General features: G+C 42.5%; 1 protein-coding gene across 3 annotated transcripts in view; it reads right to left on the reverse strand.

The window, feature by feature from the left end:
* Positions 1-7003, reverse strand: part of ZNF438 (zinc finger protein 438) — a 140978-nt gene extending 133975 nt beyond the window's left edge. For all 3 annotated transcript variants that reach the window (XM_036453579.2, XM_036453563.2, XM_036453553.2), the window contains exon 1: positions 6559-7003. The gene's annotated coding sequence lies outside the window, so the exon portion shown is untranslated. The remainder of the gene's footprint in view (positions 1-6558) is intronic.
* Positions 7004-7604: the final 601 nt, after the last annotated feature.

The raw sequence follows: 7604 nt of genomic DNA on the forward strand, positions 1-7604 counted from the left end.
TGCCTCACCATCTCCTAAAATAAGACTACCGTATTTTTCGGACCATAAGACGCACTTTTTTCCCCCAGAAGTGGGGGGGAAAAGTCCCTGCGTCTTATGGTCCAAATATAGCCTACACATATACTTTTTAAAAAAAGTATTTTTACTTGCCCGGCTCTGTGTGGTCTCTGTGTGCTTGCCCAGCTCTAAAATGGTTCTAAATGCTGCTGTTTACTTTACAGGGTTGATTACATGTGTTTATGACTGTGATGTTGGGTTTTAATACACATGAAATATTTTAGGACACTATTTGTTTCAGAATCTTTTTTTCTTCATTTCCCTTCTCTAAAAACTGGTGCGTCTTATGGTCCGGAGCGTCTTATGGTCCGAAAAATACAGTAACTGGTTTGGACTTAAATTTGAGTCAATAAAATATGGACAGTCTATCGACTTCACTTAAAACTGCTTTCCCTTTTCTCCCAAATGGTTCAGCCCACAATTTCTCATGAGGGATATCTTAGAATATTTCCTTTAGCTTAATTTAAGTTAATGATAAAAAAAAAAAAAAAAAAAAAAAAAGCCCTAACAGGTTTGTCTCAGTGGAAAAGAGCGTCAGCCTGGGGACTGAAGGATCCAGGCTCAATACTGGTCAAGGGCATGAACCTTGGTTGCTGGTACATCCCCAGGAGGGGGGTGTGCAGGAGGCAGCTGATAGATCTTTCTCTCTCATTGATATTTCCAATTCCCTATCCCTCACCCTTCCTCTTTGTAAAAAAAGAATAAAAAAATTAAAAAAAAAAGGACAAATGTGACACACCTACTCCAAGGAAGCCACTCCTCCACCTTAATCTAAAACACTATAAAATTAATTCTTCTTCTACCACATAAGTTTTGACATCTCACCAGTCCTTTAGTTGCTATAAATCTCCTCATCTTTGAATTATGCCTTTTAACCTTGTTGCCAAATTTGTCATTTCTAGAATACAAGAGTGCCAGCCTGTCCAATGCATCATCCTCTAAACATCACCTGCTCCACTTCCCAGAGACATCAAACTAACCTAAACTTTGCAAAATCCCTCTTACCTTCATAAATATTCCCTTCCCTTTTGTTATCTCTTCCTCTACCAAATAGGGGAGTACCTCTAAGCCTTGGAATAGACAGGCCTATAATCCCTGATTGCCTAAAATTGTTACAAAAAAATAAAGACCTTCAGTCATTTACCCTTGTAAGATTGTAAGGCCTAAGTTCTCTAATGGGGGCCGGGGGGGTGGTTTGATATCCCTGTACTTAACTAGTTATTAATAATTGGATAGGAGCAAAGAGGGAAGGCCAGACATTATACACATGCCATTTGGGCACCTTCACCAGGAAGCTGCAATTCTGCACTCCCCAGGGAAACACTGGCCAATTCCCTGAAACACAAACAAACATCAGGGAAAGGGATCCTACAAAAGGAAGATTGATATGCTCAATAAGGCTGGAGTGACATAGGGAAGGTACTTGTCTGTCAGTCAAACCCAGGGACAGAAATTGTTGGTCAGAATGGGCATGGCTACTACAAGGTTATGAAAGTTTGGGAATACATGATTTCCTAAACAAAGGAGTTCTGTCTCTTATTGCTCTTGTGCTATTGGCTTCACCCTCGTTTCCTCCATAGCCATAGGGCACTGCAGTCCACACATGCAATTACTGATGGACTGCAGCAGGGAACACAGATTAGGCTAGCCTGATGCTGAATTGGACTCTGCTCCAATAGGGAAAGGAAACTCTGGACACTGACTCTGATTTAAGATCTTCTGAATCCAGCTACAATAAAAGAAACCACAAGAAGTGGAATTTTAAAAATTATATTTAGTGAAACTACATAGCATCATTGAGCTAGATAATGGTTTTCTTAAGAAACAATTTCCATATATGTACATTTGTTCTCTTAACATGAGGTAGTAGTTTTTAAATTTGTTTATGTAATATGAATTTTCAAAGGAACTTTTATTTTATAAGTCATTTTTCCTATTTCATATGATGCTATATTTGATATGGCTTAGTGTAAGAAAGAGTGGCTTCTGTTGTCTTCCAATAGGAGGGCTTACCATCACTCTTGCACTGCAAGGAGATATCTGAAACAACAAAATAACCATTAACCTGCCCTCACTGAACTTACAAAGTGACAAAGCCTGAGTAATCAACAGGCCATTTAAGATTGAATTCTACTTTATACCATATTCTTAAGGAAGCTAAATACAATTGTGGTATAAAGAAATGCTAATCAGCCCTAGGAGTTTTGGCTCAGTGGATAAAGCATTGGCCTGGGGACTGAAGGGTCCTGGGCTCGATTTCAGGTCAAGGGCACATGCCTGGGTTGTAGAATCTATCCCCAGTAGGGGGCATGCAGGAAGCAGCCGATGAATTATTCTCTCTCATCATTGATGTTTCTATCTCTCTCTCTCTCCCTTCCTCTCTGAAATCAATAAAAATATTTTTTAAAGAAATGCTAATCATTTCAATTCCATTAAATTTAGGGAAGCTACAATAGCAGATTTAAAATGTTGTGAACTGCAAAATGAGATGGCACATCATCTCTACAATATATTTGTGGAAGGTTCTTGTTTAGAATTACTGGTTGATTTGTTTATTTAGATCAACCCTTCCACTGGAAGCAAAAAAAGCTAAATAAAATATAATTTTATATACTGTAATTTAAAAAAAAACACACCTGAATTTAACCATGAAATCTATAACAGTGCAATTTTATCTAATCTTTTAACTGCTCAATTTGAAATACTCATGTTAGGAAATAATACAATTGTGATAAATGAATTGAGGTATATAATAGTATACCCTGAAAGAAATCTACAGAAATAAGATGCTTATTTCTGTGTGTACTGATCTAGTTTCTACATTTTACAATGTTCACATATAAGATATTTAAAGAGATGACCATCGGAGGAACTCAAACTTATTTCATTATGTGGAACTTTGGTGTGAAAGACTGGAACTGGTGGAAATGACTAAATACTTCACACAGCCCCTCCATCACTTTCTATTATGCAAGCTACAGCTTTTCAAGCCAACTCCCTTATTTCACTAATGAGCCCTGTCAACACTGAGGTAATAGAACTGGAAAAACTCATCAATACACAATGATATTCAAATATCAGAATGTATTTCATTTGGTAATAATTTTAACACTGCCAAATAAAATTAATACATATACAGTAATATATACAAGATTTTGAGGAATTCTATTGAAAAGGGATGGGAGAGCCTCAAATTCATCCTGCAATTGCTTAGGCATTCTTTTTGCTCCTTTGAACTTTTCATGCTCCATCCCGTAAGTAAATAGGGTGAAGGTGGCTACAGAAGGCCAGAGTGAACTAATCATCATGCATTTGTGCAGTTAGTCTACTCTAGCTTTATTCCCACAGGTGTTTCATCATACTAAGTTTCTCCAGGAAAAGAGCTGTTTTATTCATCTCTAACCTCCAAAATTTACCCAGATGTCCTGCATATAAAGTCATCCCTAACATCTACTACATGGCAGGCATTAGATTAGGGACTAGAAGTAGAGAAGTAAAAGCGATATGTATCTCACTCTCTTAGAACCTCATGGAAAGGGGATATTGAATATTGGCTGCATGAACAGAATCAAGTGATTAGTGATCAGTTAGCACAGCCCTGTCACCTATGTTCTTTTTGCCTATTGCCAATCAAGACTTAAGATGAGAAACAGCATAGTCTTTCCCTTCAGGAATATAAATGTGTATGTCTAGCCCTGACAATTCTCCTGAGTTCTATATTCATATACCCAACTGCCTACTCAACATATTAACATATTAACGTGTAGTTACAGAAATTAACTGCATGGACTCTGAAGACAGACTGCTTGGATTTGAATCCCAGCCCCATTGATCACAGGCTGGGTGACTTTCAGCAAGTGACTTTTAACCTCTCTGTGCCCATTTTCTCATTGTAAAATGGAGATATACAACTGTTATAAGGATTAAATTAACTGATATGTAAACATGCTTAAAACCCTGCCTACTACACAGTATATGCTTACATAGTGGTTACTATGCTTATTAGCAGCACCAGTACTGGTGTGTGCTAACTAGGCATCTGAAGTTTGTCTGAAACAGAAATCATGATTTCCTTTTCAAACCCATTTCTCCCTTTCTCAGCACTACCTTCCAGTTGTTCCAGCCTAAAACCCAAGAGTTTTAGGTTTTAGAGAAACCCACATTAGTAGGTCCACACCTCTAACTTCAAAAGTACATCATGAATTTGACTAATCCTTACCATCTCTCCTACATCCCCTAGCCCAAAACACCACCAGGTATAGCAACAGTCTCCTACCTTCCCATTTTCAAGACTCCCCACTCTATGACCCTAGAAATAATAAAACAGAAATCAGATGCTATCGCTTTAATACAAAAGTTTCCCAACACTCTTAGAAATCAGATGCTATTATCTTCCAAAGGTTTCCCACCACTCTTAGAATAACATCTTTAACTCACCACAGCCTGCAAAGGCCCCCATAGTCTGCCTGGCCCTCCATCATCTGCCATCGCTTGCCCATTTCCTCGCTGTGTTCTGGACGCTATCACCCTGCAATGCCTTGGCTGCTTCCTCAGGGCTGCTTCCACCTCCGAGCATCGTTCCATTGTTGTTCCTACTGTGAGGCAGTATTGTTGACTGCAGCATGGACTGTGAGGTCAGATTGCCCAAATTCAAATACTGTCTCCATCACATTTTAGCTGTGCAACCTTGAGCAAATTCTTAATCTTTCTGTGTCAGTTTCCTCATCTATAAAAATGGGAATGAGTACTTCCTTCATAAGGTTGTTGTAATAATTTAATTTTGTGTTTATAAGAGTGCTTCACATATAAGCTGGACATAAGTGTTTACTGCTATTGTAATTCCTCCCTGAAATGTCCCTACCTCAGGCTCTTCTTCCACTTCAATTGACTCAGCTGTCACCTCCTTTGAAAGGCCTTCCCTGACAGATCTTAAAATAACCTGTCCTGTTCTCCCACTGTCTGTTTTTTCTCTTATCTTCTCTTATATCACTTTATGTATCACTTTTTTTTAAATAATATCATGTACTTATTCTTTGTTGCTTATTTCCCCACTGGAACATGAGCTCCACTAGGTTGGAGATTGTCTTGTTTGTTGCTCTAGTTCTAGTTGTGACTCAGAACCTGACTTTGAATGCACACATCTCTTATTTCTCTTTTCCAGGCTTGGGGACCAATGCAAATTTCTTAATAGCCATAACAAACTTAGACAGCCTTTAGTTTTCACATTTATGACCTCATTTGATCCTTGAAAAAAGCAACAGCAGATATACTATCATCTTCCATCTTAGAGAGAAAAGAAAATTCCAAGTTTGGGTGACTTGTCTTTAGAAACAGAGCTAATCACTAAAAGAACAAATATAAGGACCCCTGCTTTCTAAGCCTCCTTAGATGGAAGGAGATTATACCCTTGAAACTGAATTTACAGATGTGTACAATATTCTTCCCTTCAAAGTTTCTGTCAAATACTTGTTCCTGACTTTAAGAAGTATTACAGTATGGTACAAACTCATTAATAATGTTATTAACACTTGGGAAGCCAACAAATTCAAGGAGTCAGATATGATGATGGTATATTCTAAGTTTACACAGCAAAATCCTTAAAACTCACAGTACATTTGTACTGAGCATAAAGTACTAGTTTCAACACTCTAAAAGCTTTCTCTGCAAAATCCAGACAAAGGGGACCTCATAATTGTCAGGATCATTGTGATAATGGTACCAGTTATTTCTTGGTCCATATTCCACCAAATTTAGTGATAATAGTTCTGACCACCCACCAGGCTCAAGTATTGTCTGGGATCAGACTAGCATGGGGGGCAAGGTGGGGAGGCAGAATTGTAAAAATGGCCACTATCTACAAGACCTTTGTCAAATAGCCACTGGCCAGCACATTCTCAGAATAGCCGATTGTCTTTATAAGCTTTCTTCCAGCAAGGTTACATGTTTGTATTGCCTCACGTGCTCTCACAAAAACCATTCCTGTGGGAACGCCAACTACAATAGAAAGGCAAGAGTCTGCTTCACCGCCATTTATACAAAAAGAAAACTGAGGCAGCAAGTGGGTATCTTCACAAATTGTCTTAGGCGATTTGGTAACTTCTGGGATCGCAAAGGAAGCCTGGATATGGAATCTCTGAAGGAAACTTCTATCCCGGACTTAACAAGGTCAAACTCGTGGGCTGAAAGGAATCAAAGGCCCTTCAACAATAAAGGACTTTCCCATTTGGATCTTCCCCCTAGGGAGACTGTTCCAGGCCTTCCAGACACCAGAGGAAAGGCTGGCGCCTGTCCACTGAGCGCGGCCCGGCCGGCCTGGCGCTCCTGGCCCTCCCACCCAGAGGGCGCGCTCCCGCCCGGCAGGCACCTGTCCCTGAACCAGGCTGGCGGCTCTCCCGGTCACACCAGGACCTAACAACCCACCGCCACTACCAGCACCAGGAAGACGAGCAGCGGGGAGAGCCCCGCGGGCCCGGGAAGCTGCAGGAATCCTCCGACACTTACAGTTTTCCTACAGCGTGCGCGTCACGGCGCGGTGACGTCACGGGACCCAGCGTTCGGGAAGGTCAACCCGCAGGTCACAGGACCACAGGGGCCCACGGCTCCGCCCCCAGCGCGCGGCGAGAGGCACGCCCCTTTCCCCCGGGCCCCGCCCCCGGCTTGGCGCTCCGGGCGCAGGCGCAGGCGCAGACTGGTTGCAAGGCCGCCTGCTGCGGGGGCTTCGCGCTCTGGACGCCGAGGGCGGGGCCGCTCAGCGAGGTTCACTGCAAGCGTGTGACCCGCAGCTGGGCCCCGGGGACACAGCAAACCAGCTGTTAGTTAGGGGGCTGGGTAGGACGCCAGAGTTGGGAGGCAGATTTTCCACAGACACTGCTGTCCTTCCCTCACGTGTTCGCTAAAAGTTCCCCACGTGTGGGAACAGCCGTGCGCTCTCCTTCGGGTGCCTGCGCGTTCTCGCCGAGAGGTGCCAGGTCTCCCGTGGCCCCGCCCCCGGCCCCGCCCCCGGCTCCGCGGAGCCCACCCCGCCCCGGAGTCCGCCCACCAGGCTCCTGCTCGCGGGGGCGGTGGGCGGGCTCCCGGCTACCCCGCCCTGTCTCCTTTCCACCGCCAGCCTTTCCCTTAACACTTTAGCTCTCGCCCTCCTCCTGGATTCCCCGTTTGGGCTCATCCTCTTTTACATTTAATACAAGTTGATCCGTGTAAACAAATATGTACTCTTCTTCGCTAGTGTCCTCTTTCCACCACCTCCCACTCGTGTGAGGACATCCGGTGTGCCCAAGCCCAGATTTCTGCTCTTAAAGTTTTACAAGAGTGCTGGCTTAAAGATGGCTCAGGAGAGAAGGAGAAGGGTAGGCTCCAAGAACTGACACATTATTTCTAGCTTGTAGGATTCTTAGAGTACTCTTAAGCAGAAAAAAAAATAATAGATGCTAAAGTAAAAAGTGGCTGGTACAAGTCTATCTTGGAGAAAATAAATTAAGTGGGGAAAACGGGCCTTGAAAATAGACCCTAAGTTGAAGGTAGCAAGGACACTTTTAAAAACTTATTTG

This window comes from Pipistrellus kuhlii, unplaced genomic scaffold (assembly GCF_014108245.1).
Source record: "Pipistrellus kuhlii isolate mPipKuh1 unplaced genomic scaffold, mPipKuh1.p scaffold_m20_p_1, whole genome shotgun sequence".
Taxonomy (NCBI): domain Eukaryota; kingdom Metazoa; phylum Chordata; class Mammalia; order Chiroptera; family Vespertilionidae; genus Pipistrellus; species Pipistrellus kuhlii.